Below are 20,460 nucleotides of genomic sequence, written 5' to 3'. Positions count from 1 at the left end.
TGATGCTGAATATCCCCTATAATTTTGTTTTGTTTGTTTGTTTGTTATGTACACATTCCAAATGAAATCAATATAAATGTTATTATTAATGTTTGAAAGTTGATTGTCTACTTGAATCTCTCTATTAAAGTGTGTGTGGCTCCGGATGGAGCCTGGTTATGGTATTTGTCGTGGTGGGTGGCAGAAGTGCTTACTTCTTCTCTGTCTTCTTTGGCAAAAGAACTGCCTGAATGTTTGGAAGAACACCTCCCTGTGCAATGGTTACGCCAGACAGAAGTTTGTTGAGTTCTTCGTCGTTGCGGATGGCCAACTGCAAGTGACGTGGGATGATACGGGTCTTCTTGTTGTCACGTGCGGCGTTACCGGCGAGTTCCAGAACTTCGGCAGCGAGGTATTCCATGACGGCTGCCAGGTAGACAGGAGCGCCAGCACCGACGCGTTCGGCGTAGTTGCCTTTACGCAGCAGACGGTGAATTCTGCCCACGGGGAACTGAAGTCCGGCCCTGCTGGAGCGAGACTTTGACTTGCCCTTCACTTTGCCTCCCTTGCCGCGTCCTGACATTGCTGCTGCTGTTGTGGGTTTGTGGTGTTTTATGCCGGCCCGCTGAACTGAACTGAATAATACAGGAGAAGATGCCCATTGGGGCGAGCCTTGAAGTGGGGACAGCTGAAGAGTAGTCGGTGAGAGGAAATGCTGAAGTTGAAGAAAAAGTGCCAGGGCTAAACCCAGCTGCGTGGCAATACGTCGATGCTGCAAACAACCCAACAACTGGCTAGGCTTGGAGGCGGGTCTGGAAGGCGGCGGTGGCAGTGCTTCAGCTTTCAAGGTGGAAACAATCAGTCTTCATGTGGTGTCTTCTTCTTCTTCAATTTGGTGTTTCTTCTTTCTTCTTGCTTCGAGTAATCATTTGATGTTTGTAATCGGCGTAGTCTGGTGGGAAAAGGTCCTTTGACAATGTGGTTTCGTCGCATTCAACGAAGATTACTTCGTTCCTTAGTGTGTACTTTGAGTTTGGATCATTCAGCAGGCATTCCGCATACCTTGTGTTGAGTATTTTGCTGGAGAGGCGTCTGTATTCGGGAGTTCCAAGTGTAAGTTGTTCACGTTGATCATATAGTGCGGAGACTCTTGGAGACTCCTGTGTTGCTGGAGATGGTGATTGTGCTTCAACGTCAATCGAGGCAGTAGAGTCATCATCGGAAAACAAGTGTTGGTTTTCAGAAGCATCAGGTGTAGGTACCTGTGAAGCTGGTGTAGTCTCGGGTGCGGCTGGTGTATTTTCTGGTGAAGCTGGTGAAGTTGGTGCAGTCTCAGGTACCACTGGAGAAGTAGATGGTTCGTCTAGAGTAGTAGCAGTGTGCAAGGATGTTGCAGAGTCTGTAGCAGGTTGCACAGGGTGGGCGTCAGCAGACAGGATATCTGCCAATGCAGTTGAAGAGATGGCGATGTTGATGTTAGAAGCAGAAGTGGTATTTGTTGCTGAAGTCGTAGTATTGGTGTTGGCTGAGGCTGTTGTTGTGAAGAGCTCGTCACGAACAGTAAATGTTGGTAAACCGTTGTCAGCGTACATAATGTTCAGAATTCGTACAAATTCCTTGGTGTTCGTGCCTGCAATCATTTCAGCAGTGCGGATGAGTCCCATTATGACGTTATGGTTTCTGTTAGGGAGCAGCATCTGGTGTGGTGAGGGCTGGCTTGTTGATTCAGCAGAGTAAAGTTGTGGCTGTTGCTGCTGCGTCGATGATTGGTTGGCGGGCTGGGACCCAGGGCCCCAATGGGATGCAGTCTGTGCAGAAGCTCCGCCCCCTCCCGGAAGCAGAGGAAAGTTGGCGGCTTGCACGTTGAATGTTGACGGTTCTCGTCGTGTGGTGTTGGCTTGCCTGGCTTCGGTCATCTTCTGTATTTCTTGACGTCTGTTTGGACACTCAGCAGAGACGGCAGTATGGTGACCTTGGCAGAGAAGGCATTTGAGGAAGTCGCTGGTGCATTGTTTGAAGTGGTGACTCTCGGCGCACTTGCTGCACCGTTGGTCCTGAGATGGGCAACTTTTAGTGAAGTGCTCATAACTATAGCACTTAAAACACTGTCGTAGCTGGTAGTAATGTTCTCTTGTTATTTGTCGGGGTGTACAAGCGAGGCCGAAGCACCGGAAGCCGTTGGTGGTAGCAGAGGTAGCTTCCTCAGGCGAGGTGAAGGTGACCTTCATAGTGGAGAGGTGGCTGTCCTGCACAGGGATGAATTTTACGGTGACTGCAGTCAAGGAAGGGTTGTCTTCGGTTATGCTGGTGGCGACGTCGGTGGTAGCTTTTTCGGAGATGAGGGAGCTCACTCTCCTTACGAAAACAGTCCTGGCTGCGAGGTAGTGTCGTGGTGGGGTGAGGAACATGTGCGCCTCCTCGAGAGCAGTGAGGTGAATGGGGTTAAAGAGGCGTTGTACGGCCTCGGCACTGCTGAACAGCAGTTGAGGGAGTCCATCATCGTTGAGTACGACGTCCAGGGGTGCAACATTGGTTGTAGTGGTGATCAAATCCGATATCTCTGATCGAGTAGGGATCTGGTTCCCTCTGAATCGTACCTTGATTCGGTAGATCATGGCTCTAATCGTTGCTGCCTAATGTTTACCCACCCGGCAGTGCTGGGTGCAGGAGAGCCTGATCTAGAGGGTTGCACTTTCCTTAAGAGGTCTCCCGTCTCTTACCGGTTTAATGCACCGGATCAGGGTGGGGTCTGACCTCTTAAAGCAAAGTACTCTGTATTGCCGGCCCGCAGATCGAGCTTCGTGTTATATACCCCGCTCAGGATCAAGGGAGTCCGCCACTGACCAATCAGCGCGCTCCGCCACGCGACCCGCTCTGAGCTGAGTCGCGAGCGGGATATAAAAGGAAAGCTCGACTCGCGCAAAAGTTCATTATTGTATCGCAACGCCAGCCAGCACGAGCATCATCATGCCACCCAAGGCATCTGGAAAGGCTGCCAAGAAGGCCGGAAAGGCCCAGAAGGCCATTGCCAAGGGCGATAAGAAAAAGAAGCGCAGGAGGAAGGAGAGCTACAGCATCTACATCTACAAAGTGCTGAAGCAGGTCCACCCCGACACTGGTATCTCTTCCAAAGCCATGTCGATCATGAACTCGTTCGTGAACGACATCTTCGAGCGCATCGCCGCCGAGGCTTCTCGCCTGGCCCACTACAACAAGCGTTCCACCATTACCAGTCGGGAGATCCAGACGGCTGTAAGGCTCCTGTTGCCCGGAGAACTGGCCAAGCACGCCGTCTCTGAGGGCACTAAGGCCGTCACCAAGTACACCTCCTCCAAGTAAACGGCTTACTTACTGCCCTGTGGTGGTGGCTTGGCCTCAAACCAACAAACTCGGCTCCATTGGAGCCACACTTTAATTTCTAAAGAGATTGTGAGTGTTAGACACCAATACTATTATAACAAAAACCTCTGTCACTGAAAGCAAATAGCTATAAAATGAGAATATTTATGAAACTGTCTGTGTGTGTTTCTCTCTCTCAGTCTCTGTCTGTCTGTCTGTCTGTCTGTCTGTCTCTGTCTCTGTCTCTGTCTCTGCATGTCTCTCTCTCTCTCTCTCTCTCTCTCTCTCTCTCTCTCTCTCTCTCTCTCTCTCTCTCTCTCTCTCTCTCTCTCTCTCTCTCTCTCTCTCTCTCTCTCTCTCTCTCTCAACACACATATAAACACTCGGTATCTTTTTTCTAGAGATTAGAGATTCATTGTTATGTTCCACATTAGGATTACTATGCAGGCCACCCTCTTAAGGTTTGAAAATGTCAAGAAAACGGTTAATTTAAAATGTCATCTCCTAACTTAACAGATTAAGCGAGAGGACCAAAAACAGAATAAAACAGGACAGGACAGTATGTCACTTATACAAGCTGCTTTTATTTCTAGTACAGTATGACAATTTTTTTTTTTTTTTTTTGGAGGGGGGGGGGGAGGATCCTTGGCAGTGCATAAGAATGAAAAGCGACGGCGTTTTGTTTGTAAGAGGACAGGTTGTACTACAAATGACTTGATTTATTGATATCACGTGTACAGTGTATGTATGACACCTAAATTATTGTATTTATTTATTTATTATATGTATAGATGAAGGTAAATTCATATGACTGATGCTAGGAATGTCTGAAATCTCCTTAGAAGGATATTTTGGCCCTGAGAAGGGCCGAGTTTGGTGTATACTAGGGTGGTCGTTTTAGCTTATGCACGCTCTCCACGGATACGGCGAGCAAGCTGAATGTCCTTTGGCATGATGGTGACACGCTTGGCGTGGATGGCACAGAGGTTAGTGTCCTCGAAGAGACCGACCAGGTAAGCCTCGGATGCCTCCTGTAAAGCCATGACGGCAGACGACTGGAAGCGAAGATCGGTCTTGAAGTCCTGGGCAATCTCGCGCACCAGACGCTGGAAGGGAAGTTTCCTGATGAGCAACTCTGTGCTCTTCTGGTAACGACGGATCTCACGCAGGGCGACCGTTCCGGGCCTGTAACGGTGAGGCTTCTTCACGCCCCCTGTGGCAGGAGCAGACTTGCGTGCTGCCTTGGTGGCCAGCTGCTTACGAGGAGCCTTGCCTCCCGTGGACTTGCGAGCAGTCTGCTTGGTGCGAGCCATGGTGAACAACTGTGGTTTGTGATGGCCGGATTACGGATTAAAAAGTCCATAGAGCTGGCAAGCAGGGGATGGAAGAACGGGGCGAGGTTGCAGAAATCTTGAGCAAGGATCTGGAGATGAGGTGAAGAGGGGAGATGAAAGATCGGTGGCCCAACCACCGCGGATTAGAACTTGAGTAGATGGAAGTAGAATTGAGTTGGGCGTCATTTGCAGTCCACGCAGAGGCCAGGAACGCAAGCAGCTGGCAGTTGATGGTAATTGAAGGTTGATTACTTCATTGGTTTACTTCTTTCTTGATGGTGGGAGCAAGGTCTGATCTTTGGTCTTTGTTTTCGGCTTGTCTTTCTTGGCGGTCCGACTTCGTGTTGACATTGCTGTGGGATCAATAGCGTCATAAAGAAAATCGGCAGATGAATAGTTGTATTTCTGTGAAGGTGGAGATGTCGTTCCCACAGAGACATCCTCATCTGATGAGTCAGATGAGTACATACCAGGAGATGTGGGTCTTGGAAGTAGTGTTCCTGATGGTTTGGTAGCAGCGGTAGGACTTACTGCAGATGTAGAAGGTTCAGTGGATGTATGTACTGTGGGTGGAGATGTAACAGGAGATGGTGGATGAGAAGTCGTCGGCTTCTGGGTTGCTACCATGCCAGGAGCAGATGTTGCAGCTGCAGTAGGTTCAGTATCGTTCACAGCAATGTCCGAGGCTGGACCAGGAGCTGGAGCATCATCCGACAATGGGTTTGAAGGGTCGGGGACTAGCACAGTGGTCCCTGAAGGTTTGGTATGAAGAGGTGTTGGTTGACTCTGCTGGGTTGAAGGTTCATTGCCCGTTCGTTCTTGAATTTCTTTCTTTATCATAGCGGCGTGTTTCGGATATTTCACGTAGTATTGAGGGTCAATAATGGCAGGGTGGAGTATGGTAACATCAGTGCAGTAACGAACTGTGTCAGCCTCAACGTACCAAAACTCTCTGCGGGTTCCGTCATCGTTCAGTCCGTTTTCGTAGTCGATGTTCCACTCCCGAGCTGTGACACGTTTCTGAGAAATATTAAATTTCAGGTCTCTAGGGCAATTGTAAGACGCATAAACAGGAGCAGGAGGGTCGTTGTCTTGTGTGGAGAGACTAACAGCCTCTACTGGGTCTGGTGTAGGGTCAGCAGCAACTGGAGTGGTGGGTGGAACAGTGGCAGACAGTAGGTCAACAAGTGCGGCAGCGTTTACAGTGATTTCCGGCTCAGTTACTGAAGTGGAAGCTGAGGCAGAGGTGGGGAAGACTTCGTCAGGTACGATGATGGTCTGGAGTCCGTTAGCCTTGTAGACGATATTTAGAATCCTCACAAATTCTCGGTAGTTGGAACCAGTAATGTCGCTCACTAGTTTCGTGAGAGCATGTGCAGTGCTAAGGTCGGTGACAGTAACCGGCAACTGCCGTGGCGAAGTCTGAGTCGACGAATGGGAGGAGCCTGGTGGTGGAGGTGGAGGCTGGGTCTGTGATTGGGCAGCTGGTTGGCTGCGGGACTGCATGCCGGGTCCCCATTGGTTGGTACGTTGGTGGGCGGCTACTCCTTCCCCCGGGAGCTCCGGGAAAATGGCGGCTTGCATGTTGAATGGTGACTGAGCACGAGCAGTTGCGGAAGCCCGTCCAGCTGTCAAGAGCTTCTTAATTTCTTCCTGTCGCACAGGACACAAATGAGAAATAGCAATATGGTCACCACCGCACACTACACAACACGTGATATCGGCGCGACACTGTTTATAATGGTGGTCCTTGGCACAGACACTACACTTGTTTACACTTTGGGGGCACTTCCTGGTCACGTGTGAGTACTGGTAGCACTTGTAGCACTGGCTTACCTCGTAAAAACGTTCCTTGTGCACTGAAGCTGGTGGAGTATTGATGCCTAAGCACCTAAATCCTGTGGTGGTGGCCTGGTCCGCTGCGGCAGCTGTAGTGAAGGTCACTTTCAAGGTGGAGCGAGTGTCGTTGTTGTTGGCGATGATTTTTGCTGAGACAGCTGTCATGTTTTCGTTTTCCCTGTTGATACTGTTCAGGATAACGTCCACCTCGTGCTCGGTGATCCATGAGCTTACTCTCCTGGCAAAGATGGTTCGTTCAGCTTGAAAGCGTCGTGGTTGGATGAGGGTAATATCCGCATCGTAGAGTGCAGATGTAGCAGCAGGTGTGAACAGGTGTTCCAGGTCGTCTCCGGTCGAGTAAGAGAGGACGATACCTTCGTCGTCCTGCTGGATGTCGTCTGGTACTGTGTTGGTGGTGGCTTTGAGAACGTTGAGAATTTCTTCTCGTCCGAAAGCGTGGTTCTCTAGGAACCGTGCCTTAACTTTGTAGGCCATGGTACTGTGTGGCTAGTACCGGCGAGGGCCGAGCCGAGGCAATACAGCTGACCCACCCTCCTGGGCAGGTCGAAGGATGTACACCCCCTCACTATCTGGTTGGCTAGGCAGCTCGCAGGTGAGGAGCAACAAGAGACACGTCCGGCCGTGACGGCTGCAGGTTGCAAACTGTGATGGCCGGATTAACGGATTAACGGATTAAAAAGTCCATAGAGCTGGCAAGCAGGGGATGGAAGAACGGGGCGAGGTTGCAGAAATCTTGAGCAAGGATCTGGAGATGAGGTGAAGAGGGGAGATGAAAGATCGGTGGCCCAACCACCGTGGATTTGAGCTTGATCAGATGAAAGTAGAATTGAGTGGGGTGTCATTTGCAATACACACAGAGGCCGGGAACGCAAGCAGCTGGCAGCGGAGGTTTGATGTCAGATGATGTTAAGTCAGTTCGTTAGGAGTCTTCTTTCTTGTTGATTTTACCAAACTTTGATCTTTGTTCTTTTTTTTGGGCTTGTCGGTCTTGGTGGTCACGGTTCGTGTTGATGCTTGAAGGTGATCTTTCCTTGGGGGTGATGGTGTACCGACAGATACGTCCTCATCCGATTCATCAGATGAGTGAGGAGCAGGGGTGTTGACACGCTGGGGTAGATTTCTTGAAGGTTGGGTTCTTGAGGGTTGATGTCTTGAAGGTAGAGTTCTCGGAGGGTGTGTAACAGCGGTAGGTACTGCAGCAGAAGGTGCTGCATAGTCGGTACCCTCTATAGGGTCACACCAAGGGTCGATAGCAGCGAAATTCGCCACTGAGACGGGTGAAGGGACAGCAGCAGCTGGAGAAGCGTGTGGAGCAGGAGCTGACAGTATGTCAGAAAGCGTGGCTGCGTTCACAGTGATGTCATGGTTGGTAACGGGAACTGATGCAGAAGTGGGGGTCACATGAGGCAGAGTCTTGTGAGCTGTAGGTACCCGAACAGGATCTGAGGGCTGCATTGCAGTGGCGGAATCGTCGTCGTCGGATGTAGAGTCAGCATCCTCCTCTACAGGGTCAGTTGTTGGAGATGAACGCGGAGCGTTGAAAACTTCCTCAGGAACAATGAAGGTAGGGAGACCGTTCGCCTTGTACAGAATTTTCAGAAGCCTCACGAATTCTCGGGGGTTATTGCCAGCAGTAATTCTGGCTGTTGATATCAGAGCTTTTACTGTGCTCTGCCCAATTAGCTTTGTCTTTGGTTGGGCCGGTGGCGATGGCTGGCTCGACGAATCGCTGGTTGGCGTTTGGGAGCTGGCTCCCCATTGGCTGGTAGTAGCAGTGGGACGTCCTCCCGGGAGCTCCGGGAAGATGGCGGCTTGGGCGTTGAAACCTGAAGTAGAGGTGGTCGCTGATTGGCTTGTTGCTTCAGAGGTACTGGCTCCGGTTGAAGATGTGGATTTCTCCATGTTTTTAATAGCGTTTTGTCTGTGAGGACAATGTATGGAGATTGCTGGATGATCGCCTTTGCACAGCAAGCAGCATAGTGTTTCAGACTTGCAGATGGAGTAATGGTGGTCAGCTGAGCAGAGGCTACACTTCTGAATCCGCTGGGTACATTTGCTGGTGGAGTGGGTGTACTCGTAGCATCGGAGGCACTGGTTGACGATGTGAAAACGTTCCATCTTCACACGGAAAGGCGGAATGTGAATTCCAAAGCTGTAAACTCCATTTCTGGTAGCCAAAGTAGCCGAAGCTACCGTCTCGAAGGTCAGCTTCAGGGAGCGACTTGAATTGAAGAATTGAGCTTGGTGAAGCCGTAGGTCCGGGTTTGATGCCTTGAAGTCGTGCATGAACGCACTATCATCAGCGTCATCTTGTTCCACGATCCATTGACTGAGATCGTGAATAACGACAGAGTGTTCAGCCAGGTACTGGCGTGGGAAGTTGAGACGACTGTGATGGCCGGCGCCGAAAAATTTTTGCTTATATACGCCGTCTCGAGGCGCTTGCTCGAGCGCCATTGGCTGCTCGACTCGCCTACGTCACCCCGTTGCCCCTCCCCTCCTTCCTCTGGCTGCAGCCAACAGGCAGCTCACCTCAAACACTATTATCGCTGATTTTGCTCTATTTTTTGGATTTGTGCAAAAGTCATTTCACAGAGACGTGAAACAGACGAGTAGGCAACTGCAGTTTTGAAAGCGTTGTGAGAAAGCCGTGTTTCTGCTCGAGTACAAGCATAAAGTAAGGACAGGCAGGAGTTAGGAGTTGCCATGCTACAAGTACGTCCGCTTGACGGGATATAGTCTGGGGAAATCGTGCCCGAAATTTTCATCTTTTCATTGGCAACGGAAGCAGCAGCACGTCGCGCTCGCAGTGAGATCTAGGCGATACGCTGTTTGAGCGCCCCCGCACCTGCAACCACCTGCCTCTGCATTATTGCAGTTACATGGGACCACCGTTTTGAGGCATCTGACATCACAACCACCACAGTGATCCAACAGCATCGATTTAACAACAGCCAGAGATGCAGAGCGCTAGTAGCACCTGTTGCTAACTTGCAAGGTCAGGGCCGCTTGGTCGGCCCAGACGAGCATACTCTCGTGGTAACCCTACCTGGGGCCACATCCTTATCACAGCCATCTTCCATCCAAGGCAACACCCAGGCAAACTGGCACACACCTCTTTTTCAGGCAACGACGGCTCTTCCTCTCGGCGTGTTCACGGTTTATGTTACAGCTCTATCAGTGATATAACGTGCAAAGATACATTACCCTAGTGGGCCAACCCGTACTGCCACCCTGAATAAAACCAGGGACAGCTGGATGGCCTAACTTACGTAATGTGTATTGCCGTGCATAGCACTCTTTCTCTCCTCTGCTAAACATTTCTTCCTCTTCAGGCCGGGACCTACCCCCTGTGCGGTGAAAGTGCAGTGGGGTATTCGTCCTTTCCTCCCAGGTGGGGTCACAGCACGTGCTTGCGCCCTGTGTCTCCCTGCCTGGCTTGTTTGCTATGCCGATCCACTGCTAGAACCTCGTGATAGTGCGAGTCAACTAGCAGTGGGGGTTGCCCTTGAGTAACACCTTCAGGACTCACGAATACTTTGTATTTGTGCCGAACCGGGTTCAATTAGCCTGCTAGGAACCCGGAATTACGCCTCTGACAACCGAGCTCCAACCCACAGCTCACGAGCACACTGACCCCCCCACTGAGCTAATGGAATCGCAGTGATTGGCACAAGACACGGGACTGTCAGTAGACAGTGAGTCACAATGGCTCACTGTCTACGGATGACCTACACTGGGAATACACCCATAGACACAGTTGACTGCATCACTACCTTTTACAATGCCACTGGCACACCAGCCACTAACCATATAAAACATGCCAACACAAACACCATCAAATTTCTCATTGCCTCTGAAGACGACCTTTTTGCCTGTTTCAAGGAACCTACTTTCAGAAAACTCACACAAGCTTCACTTACTCCTGTTCTCACTATTGAACAAAAAACTAAATGCTCTGTACTTGTAAGAAATGTCGACAGCTCTGTCCTTTCAGCACCTACTACTATCAATCTCTCTCAAGACATCTCTCACAGGAATGCTATTACTGTAATGGAGATATACCCAGTGCCCAATACAAAACACCTCAAGATCCAATGTTCCTCCCCTACAGAAGCTCAAAAACTCTTGCACCATGGAATTAAAATCCTCCACACCAGCACTCCTCCCTATCTCATTAGTCCAGTTGACTATCTTCCTTTGCTGCAATGCTTTAAATGCTACAAATACAGTCATGAAACCCGGAAATGTAAAAGCCCACAAATTTGTTCAAAATGTTCTGTAGAAGGCCATTTTTACACTCAGTGCTCTGCCAACACTTTAAAATGCATCAATTGCCAAGGAGGTCATTCAGCAGTTGACAAATCTTGCCCTTTGAGAAAGCAAACCCTAAAATCTCTTCGCAATAACCAACCTCGCACTCAAGCACACCCTCATTCCTCTTCTTCAACCTCCCATAACCTATCTCATCACCAAACAGCATCAGCCACATCAATGTCCTATGCCAGTGTCCTTAATGCTTCACCTCACCAGCAACATCATCATAATACTGCACAACAAACTCAGTCCTCTCCACCTCTCTTCCCTCACCCACCACCTCCACCTTATTCTCCTCTTCAGAACCTTGCATATGAACGAGTCACTGCCTGTGTACAAGCTGCTTACTTGAAGGCCAAGGACGATGGCCGTGACTTTGCTGACTATCTTCCAATCTTTCTCACTCATAACGGCCTTCCTAGTATCTCTGTTCCTCCTACTCAACTATTGCGCTCTGCTCCATTCTCTCCTACAGTCCTCACTCCACAAAACACCATGACTTCAGCTGAAGAAAATACTACAGTTCCCCCACAATCTCCTACCAACCCACTCCTGACTGCCACAGAAAACGGTGCCACTGACCAAACAGCACATCCTGGACTATCCCAAACTGAAGCATCCATGTCAAAGGCACTTTCAACCTCTTCTCCCAACATTGTCCTCTCCACTTCCAATCTGACTACTAACACTACAACCTCTGATACCTCTCACCCGGTCCCTGTCAACAAGCCTTCTGTCTCCCTCCATCCCCCAACAACTTCAGTCATTTCTTCTGTAACTCATCTTGTCTCGTCCCGAGCCCGTTCAGCAACCCGTTGTCTTACTCCCACCTCCCGCTGTAAATATCCTACAATTCCTACCACCATCCTCCAAGATGCACCCTCCTCAATAACTGCCCAACTCATTGAATCACGCAACCCTCATGCTCTTTTACATGCACAAAACCCCACCAGCACCCCATCAAAACCTAAAAATTCATAAAGATCATACAGTTTAATGTGCGGGCATATTTCAACATTAGACACATGGTGTCAGATTTTATTGAGATCGAGAGACCTGATGTGCTATTATTAAATAGCACATATATCACGAACTCATATAAAATCAAACATTATGGCTACACCTCTTACCAGTCACCAGATGAAGCACATGAAGGAGTTGCAATACTCATCCGTTCTTCATACAAACACGAACTCTTACACACTCATTGGCTTCACAAACATTTCCTAGCCATTAAAGTTCATACACAAATGGGGTCTCTCATCATCTGCACAACCTACACCCGTCCTAACACCGACATTCCCATGCAAGATTTCATAACTCTCTTCAACAACTCTCACTTGCCTGTTTTTCTGCTTGCAGACCTCAATGCACAACACCCTACATTCCACCACAATACCACAAATCAGCATGGCAGACAGCTTCACCAAATATACACCCAAAAACATCTATTCTTTCTTGGCCCTGATTTCCCCACTTGTTTCACACATACAGGTTCTGGCCGGCCTGATCTCATATTCACCAACAGACACGGCAGCAACTTGCAACACTTCATTTCACCAGGGCCCATTACGGGCTCTGATCATATTCCCTTAATTCTCACAGTCTCCACAAATCCTATTCTCATCCCCAGCACTCCTCAATTCTCATACCATAGGGCAAACTGGGACATGTTCAAACAACACATTGATGACACTGATCTCACTTATGAATACAATGACAAACATCACACTGACATCGACACACAAGCACTCAACATACAAGACACCATCATTCATGCAGCAAACATCTCCATTCCAAAAACAGCACACAAACCACATTTCACTTTCACCCCCTCCATTCGCTCCAAACGCCTCTTAGCTTGCTATCACACTAGATTCTTACAAAACATACATCGACATGGACAAATACTATGGGACCTAACAGCATTAAAAAACCATATCCTTAACAGCCTAGATGAAGATCACACAAAACATTGGAAACACCTTATAGAACAAGCAGAACAATACAGAAAACTGACACCTCAAGAATTCTGGAAACGAATCAAACGATTACAAGGATCAACTCACACACCGTTTAAATACCTTCTACATAATAACAACAAAATCACTGATCCTGAAGCAGTTCTCAACATTTTTAAACACCACTGGGAACAAATCTTTCACCCACATCCTCCTGAACCATTTGCACGCCCCAACATTGAAATAGTCGAAGACTGGATACACCAAAATAGACAAGCAACTACACCAGACGACCTCATTCACCTTGAAAATCTCAATTCAAACACTGAACTACAGACTCCCCTAACTCTAGCTGATGTCAAGACAGCTCTCATGGGCACTCGTCGTAGAGCCCCTGGTGCGTCTGGCATTGGACATATCCTTCTTAGACAACTCCCTGCCTCTATCATTACTGCTATCACTAACGTATTCAACGCCTCCCTTGCCTCTGGATACTTTCCACTCAACTTTAAGTCTGCCACAGCCGTTCTTATTCCAAAACCTGGGAAACCCCACACTGACCCAAAGAACTATAGACCCATCAGCCTTCTAGAGACACTTGGCAAAGTCTTTGAAAGGCTGATCAACCAGAGACTTAGAACCCACCTTGAACACAATGACTTACTCACTAACAAACAGTTTGGATTTCGGCCTCACCGGTCCACTCACGACGCCTTAAACATCATGACTAACTACCTCAGTATCAATCAGCACCAAAGACTTAAGACTGCACTCATCACTAAGGACGTTGAGAAGGCCTTTGACACTGTTTGGCATGACGGCTTAAAATTCAAACTATGCAACAACTTTAATCTTCCTCTTATCACCACCAAACTTCTTTCGAACTACTTAGACAATAGGACAATGCGAATTAAGTTCCTCCAACAACACTCTGACTACTTCAACTTACACGCCGGTGTTCCCCAAGGTTCTGTTCTTGCCCCAACACTCTACATCCTATACATAAACGACATTCCTGACCCTGTTCATCACACTTCATTAACCATATGTTATGCTGATGATGTCTCTCACCTTGTCACCAGCAACACCATTGATACACTAACAAACAGAGCACAAACAGAACTTGATGTTGTCACTGAGTGGGAGTACAAATGGCGTATAAAAACCAACTCCAGCAAATCTAAAATCACCTACTTTTTCTGTAAAAGAACTATTCGCCCAATTCCTCTCAAACTCTATTCATACACTCAAAATCCTACTTACATCTCTGTATCTCCCTCCTCCACAGTCCTGGGACTCACATTTGATCGACAACTACTCTTTCACACACACATAACACAGAAACATGCAATAGCTCTTCAAGCCATGAAGAAACTATACAGACTTAGATTTGCAAAACCTGACACAAAAATGCACCTTTACAAAGCACTTATTAGACCTCTCCTAACATACGCTCCACTAGCTCTTTCTCTATCTGCACGCACTAACAAAATAAAACTTCAAAGAATACAGAACAGAGCACTAAGATGGGTACTCAACACCCGATGGCAAGAGTTAAATACCAATCAAAGTCTCCATGAAAGTACTAACATTCCTGCCCTAAATACCTACTGGAAAACTCTATCAGACAAACAAATCGATAGACTACTCACTCATCATGAACAACACATTGATTTTCTCCTACACACTCTCAGACTACCACGAAACAATCATGACCTCTTCTCTACCATCCATGATCCTCTTCCTAACTCTGAATTTCGTTAAACTTTAGCTCTCAACACCCAGCATCCACTATCATTACATATTCAGCTCTCAACAACCAGCACAAACAATCCGTAAAAAAGTTCAGCCCTGACGCTCTTGAGCCAATCACTGTGATGTTGTGAGTTTGTGATGTCCCGATGTTGTCACTGAAAACACCCGACTGAGTCCCTGCCTCGAAAGCCGCAACCTAACGACACGCAGCTGGGTTTAGCCCTGGCACTTTTTCTCTTACAAATCTTCTTCCTCTCACCCCCCCTATCTTCTTCTGTCCCCACTTCCAAGCTCGCCCCTATGGGCATCTTCTCCTGTATTATTCTGATTCTGATTCCGAAATTTCACAGAGTACTTTGCTTTAAGAGGTCAGACCCCACCCTGATCCGGTGCATTAAACCGGTAAGAGACGGGAGACCTCTTAAGGAAAGTGCAACCCTCTAGATCAGGCTCTCCTGCACCCAGCACTGCCGGGTGGGTAAACATTAGGCAGCAACGATTAGAGCCATGATCTACCGAATCAAGGTACGATTCAGAGGGAACCAGACCCCTACTCGATCAGAGATATCGGATTTGATCACCACTACAACCAATGTTGCACCCCTGGACGTCGTACTCAACGATGATGGACTCCCTCAACTGCTGTTCAGTAGTGCCGAGGCCGTACAACGCCTCTTTAACCCCATTCACCTCACTGCTCTCGAGGAGGCGCACATGTTCCTCACCCCACCACGACACTACCTCGCAGCCAGGACTGTTTTCGTAAGGAGAGTGAGCTCCCTCATCTCCGAAAAAGCTACCACTGACGTCGCCACCAGCATAACCGAAGATAACCCTTCCTTGACTGCAGTCACCGTAAAATTCATCCCTGTGCAGGACAGCCACCTCTCCACTATGAAGGTCACCTTCACCTCGCCTGAGGAAGCTACCTCTGCTACCACCAACGGCTTCCGGTGCTTCGGCCTCGCTTGTACACCCCGACAAATAACAAGAGAACATTACTACCAGCTACGACAGTGTTTTAAGTGCTATAGTTATGAGCACTTCACTAAAAATTGCCCATCTCAGGACCAACGGTGCAGCAAGTGCGCCGAGAGTCACCACTTCAAACAATGCACCAGCGACTTCCTCAAATGCCTTCTCTGCCAAGGTCACCATACTGCCGTCTCTGCTGAGTGTCCACAAAGACGTCAAGAAATACAGAAGATGACCGAAGCCAGGCAAGCCAACACCACACGACGAGAACCGTCAACATTCAACGTGCAAGCCGCCAACTTTCCTCTGCTTCCGGGAGGGGGCGGAGCTTCTGCACAGACTGCATCCCATTGGGGCCCTGGGTCCCAGCCCGCCAACCAATCATCGACGCAGCAGCGACAGCCACAAGTTTACTCTGCTGAATCAACAAGCCAGCCCTCACCACACCAGATGCTGCTCCCTAACAGGAACCACAACGTCATAATGGGACTCATCCGCACTGCTGAAATGATTGCAGGCACGAACACCAAGGAATTTGTACGAATTCTGAACATTATGTACGCTGACAACGGTTTACCAACATTTACTGTTCGTGACGAGCTCTTCACAACAACAGCCTCAGCCAACACCAATGCTACGACTTCAGCAACAAATACCACTTCTGCTTCTAACATCAGCATCACCATCTCTTCAACTGCATTGGCAGATATCCTGTCTGCTGACGCCCACCCTGTGCAACCTGATACAGACTCTGCAACATCCTTGCACACTGCTACTACTCCAGACGAACCAGCTACTTCTCCAGTGGTACCTGAGACTGCACCAACTTCACCAGCTTCACCAGAAAATACACCAGCCGCACCTGAGACTACACCAGCTTCACAGGTACCTACACCTGATGCTTCTGAAAACCAACACTTGTTTTCCGATGATGACTCTACTGCCTCGATTGACGTTGAAGCACAATCACCATCTCCAGCAACACAGGAGTCTCCAAGAGTCTCCGCACTATATGATCAACGTGAACAACTTACACTTGGAACTCCCGAATACAGACGCCTCTCCAGCAAAATACTCAACACAAGGTATGCGGAATGCCTGCTGAATGATCCAAACTTAAAGTACACACTAAAGAACGAAGTAATCTTCGTTGAATGCGACGAAACCACATTGTCAAAGGACCTTTTCCCATCAGACTACGCCGATTACAAACATCAAATGATTACTCGAAGCAAGAAGAAAGAAGAAACACCAAATTGAAGAAGAAGAAGACACCACATGAAGAAAGATTGTTTCCACCTTGAATGCTGAAGCACTGCCACCGCCGCCTTCCAGACCCGCCTCCAAGCCTAGCCAGTTGTTGGGTTGTTTGCAGCATCGACGTATTGCCACGCAGCTGGGTTTAGCCCTGGCACTTTTTCTTCAACTTCAGCATTTCCTCTCACCGACTACTCTTCAGCTGTCCCCACTTCAAGGCTCGCCCCAATGGGCATCTTCTCCTGTATTATTCAATTCAGCCGAAATTTTATTATTCACACAACTTCAACACCATGACTGGACGCGGCAAGGGAGGCAAGGGACTCGGAAAGGGTGGCGCCAAGCGTCATCGTAAGGTGCTACGTGACAACATCCAGGGCATCACCAAGCCCGCTATTCGTCGCTTAGCTCGTCGTGGCGGCGTGAAGCGTATTTCGGGTCTCATCTACGAAGAGACCCGTGGCGTCCTGAAGGTGTTCCTCGAGAACGTCATCCGTGATGCTGTAACCTACACGGAACACGCCAAGAGGAAGACCGTCACTGCCATGGACGTGGTGTACGCTCTGAAGCGCCAGGGTCGTACCCTCTACGGATTCGGCGGATAAGAGCTTGGCTAATCCATCGATTCCACCCACCACCACCTCAAAACGGGACCTAATTAGGTCCCTATACTTTTTTACTGAAGGGCTTAATAGACGATAACATAAATTGTTTTGATATCAGCTAGCACATTGGGTCTTATGAAATCTATTTTTTATCCTCGCATGCTTAAAGGGACTCTGATTGGGGAGGGAGGGGTGGGGGGGGGGGGAAGGTTTGTTCCGTTATATACTAGCAGAGCAGGATCATTGGTGGTGGGGGGGGGGGGGGGGTGAGGGAGAGAGAGAGAGAGAGAGAGAGAGAGATCTTTCCCAACTCTTCCTTTTTACATGAGTGAGCTACCCGTTTTATTCATTTTATCCTTCACAGAGCTGTTTTGATAGTATCCAAATGATGGTAAATGAAAAGGGAGGACACGAATATCTACCCAGAATTCAGGACTGGCAATCGATATGCATGTTTGAGTGCGAATCTTTTTCTCTCTCAACTTAGGTATACGTTTATGTCGTACCTAAAAGCGAGAACCACACTATTGGGACAAGTATGCAAGGCCCAATTTTCCTAACAAGCACAGTTAATTTTGTTATTTTCGAACATTTCTTTCCAAATTGGTTTATCCAATTAACAGTATTATATTAAGATCATGAATTGCTGGGTTAGGTTAGGTTAGGTTAGCTTAGCTTAGGTTAGGTTAGCTTAGCTTGAGTTAGCATAGGTTAGGTTAGGTTTGATTACATTTCTATGTTAGATTTAACTCAAATTCAAAACAATTGCAGTCATTCGGCTTGTTAGTCAACTTGCCTCTAATAGGGGCAATTTGTCTAACAAGACTATTTAGTTTTGTGTGCATATATATATATATATATATATATATATATATATATATATATATATATATATATATATTATAGCTTCAAGACTCCGAACCAATATAGAAGCATCAAGAGGAAGTGCTTGTGTTATGGGCCAATAGGCCTTCTGCAGTTACTTCCATTCTTATGTTTTTATTCCCATTGGTTCGTGTTTTATCTTGTGTAAATGTCAATCACCTCACCCAAAACTTTGGTACCATATCACCTCACCCATGTATGTGTGTATATATATATATATATATATATATATATATATATATATATATATATATATATATATATATATATATATATATATATATATATATATATATATATATATATATATATATATATATATAATATACAGAGTAAATCTACCCCAAAAGTAATGATTTATTTGTCTACAAAACTAAACTCTTTTTGGAATCATATGAGGCCCCTCCACTGAGGGGGGAGGCCTGGATGTTTATTGTCATGTGTATTCATGCTGCTTGCATGTCGTCGTTTATTTTGCCTTTGTTGTTTTCTTGACAGCTTTCTTTGCCTTGGGTGGTTTGGGAGATTTTGAAGCTCTCTTTATTTTGGGCTTTTTGTTCCCAACAACAAGCTGCTGCTGCTGCTGCTGCTGCTGCTTCTTTTTCAAGGCTGTAGGTGGTTTGTTGCTTGTGGCGGCTTTCTTGGGAGTTACCACGGCCTTCTTTGCTGCTGTAGATGGTTTCTTGGTTGTGGTAGCTTTCTTGGGAGTTAGAACGGCCCTCTTCTCTGCTACGGCCAGCATGAATGATCCACTAGCTCCACTTCCCTTGGTCTGAACAAGAATGCCGTCAGCCACTGCTTTCTTGAGAAATCTTCGGATGTAAATGGCGATCTTGGCAGCCTCGACTTTGTTGTTGGCAACAACGTACTTCTTGATTGCTTGTAGAGACGAGCCCTTACGGTCTTTGAGTGCTGCGACCGCGGCTAGAACCATTTGGACGCGAGGTTTCCTGGTGGTGGCCACCACAGCAGCAGCAGCCGCAGCCTTCTTGGTAGGCTTTGCTTCTACCATGATGATGATGATGAACCAACCAAGGTGATGAGAGACGCTCAGACAGTCACGGGGGAATGATGCTGCCGCCGCTTGAGCCGAACCTATTTATGTGCCGGCACGGTACAGAAGCTGCAACCTGGCAACTCGTCCACCAATCACGACGGTTGGTTTTACGGCTCCGAAACCTGGATCCCATATCTTCTCTAAAATAGAAGCATTTGTTCATGTTCTTTGTAAAAGTATCATAAAGCAGGACAGATGAGACAAATATCATAAAAACTGAAGAGCAGATGAGCACACACATGTATGTATTACAAAAGAAAATCCACAAAATCATTAGAAATTGGCAGGGTAGGCTGAGGAAGTAGGTAGATGTAAAATGTCTGTAAATGGCGAAAGAACATAAACCCAAGACTGAATAAACGATGTTAAATATCCATGCCAAGGAGACAAAAATATGTTAGGATACAATTACCATTAAGACACCACAAGAAGGTCCGTATCCTGCCGTGATGACTAAAAAGAGTTGGTTATTAGCCACAATGTGTAGGCAGTCTCATGCCAACGGCCATACCACGTTGAGAACACCGCTTCTCGTCCGATCAGCGAAGTTAAGCAACGTTGGGTTTGGTTAGTACTTGGATGGGTGACCGCCTGGGAACACCAAATGCTGTTGGCAATAATGTTTTTTGTTTTGTTTTGTTTTGTTTCGTTTGTTTTTGTTTGAATGGCTGGCTGGCTGGCTCCACGGGAAATTCACGGAGTTGTGTGGAATAAGGCCTGGTAAAATGAATTAATATGTATGTCATGTTTAAAACAAACTCGCTTAATATAGTGTGTGAGGCTTTATACAAAAACAAACAACCAAAACAAAACATGTTGTATATATATATATATATATATATATATATATATATATATATATATATATATATATATATATATATATATAATATATATATAGCTTAATCCGAGTTTGAACTCGCAACTCCAAGAATACGCATCACTTATATACACTTTACCACTGGACCACAGCTGCAGGACACTTGATGCTGAGGTATCAATTTAATGACGTAAATGCCATTTCCACAAATAAATGATAATTTAAAAGTATTTGTATGTACAAATCTTTTCTGTTTAAAAGGCTACAATATCAGTTACTGATATAATTTGTGTTAATGTTTCTATACCCACAGGAA

The 20,460-nt window shown here is 47.2% G+C and overlaps 1 non-coding gene across 1 annotated transcript; it reads left to right on the top strand.

Annotated features, from left to right (window-relative positions):
* The first annotated feature begins 19,821 nt into the window (after positions 1-19,821).
* LOC138361640 (5S ribosomal RNA) lies at positions 19,822-19,940 on the top strand. Its single transcript, XR_011227076.1, has one exon. It is a non-coding gene; the product is annotated as a 5S ribosomal RNA (ribosomal RNA).
* The last annotated feature ends 520 nt before the right edge of the window (positions 19,941-20,460 follow it).

Source organism: Procambarus clarkii, unplaced genomic scaffold (genome assembly GCF_040958095.1).
Source record: "Procambarus clarkii isolate CNS0578487 unplaced genomic scaffold, FALCON_Pclarkii_2.0 HiC_scaffold_556, whole genome shotgun sequence".
NCBI lineage: Eukaryota > Metazoa > Arthropoda > Malacostraca > Decapoda > Cambaridae > Procambarus > Procambarus clarkii.
The sequence above is the reverse complement of the archived record's forward strand: the minus strand, read 5'-3'. Positions and strand labels throughout refer to the sequence as shown.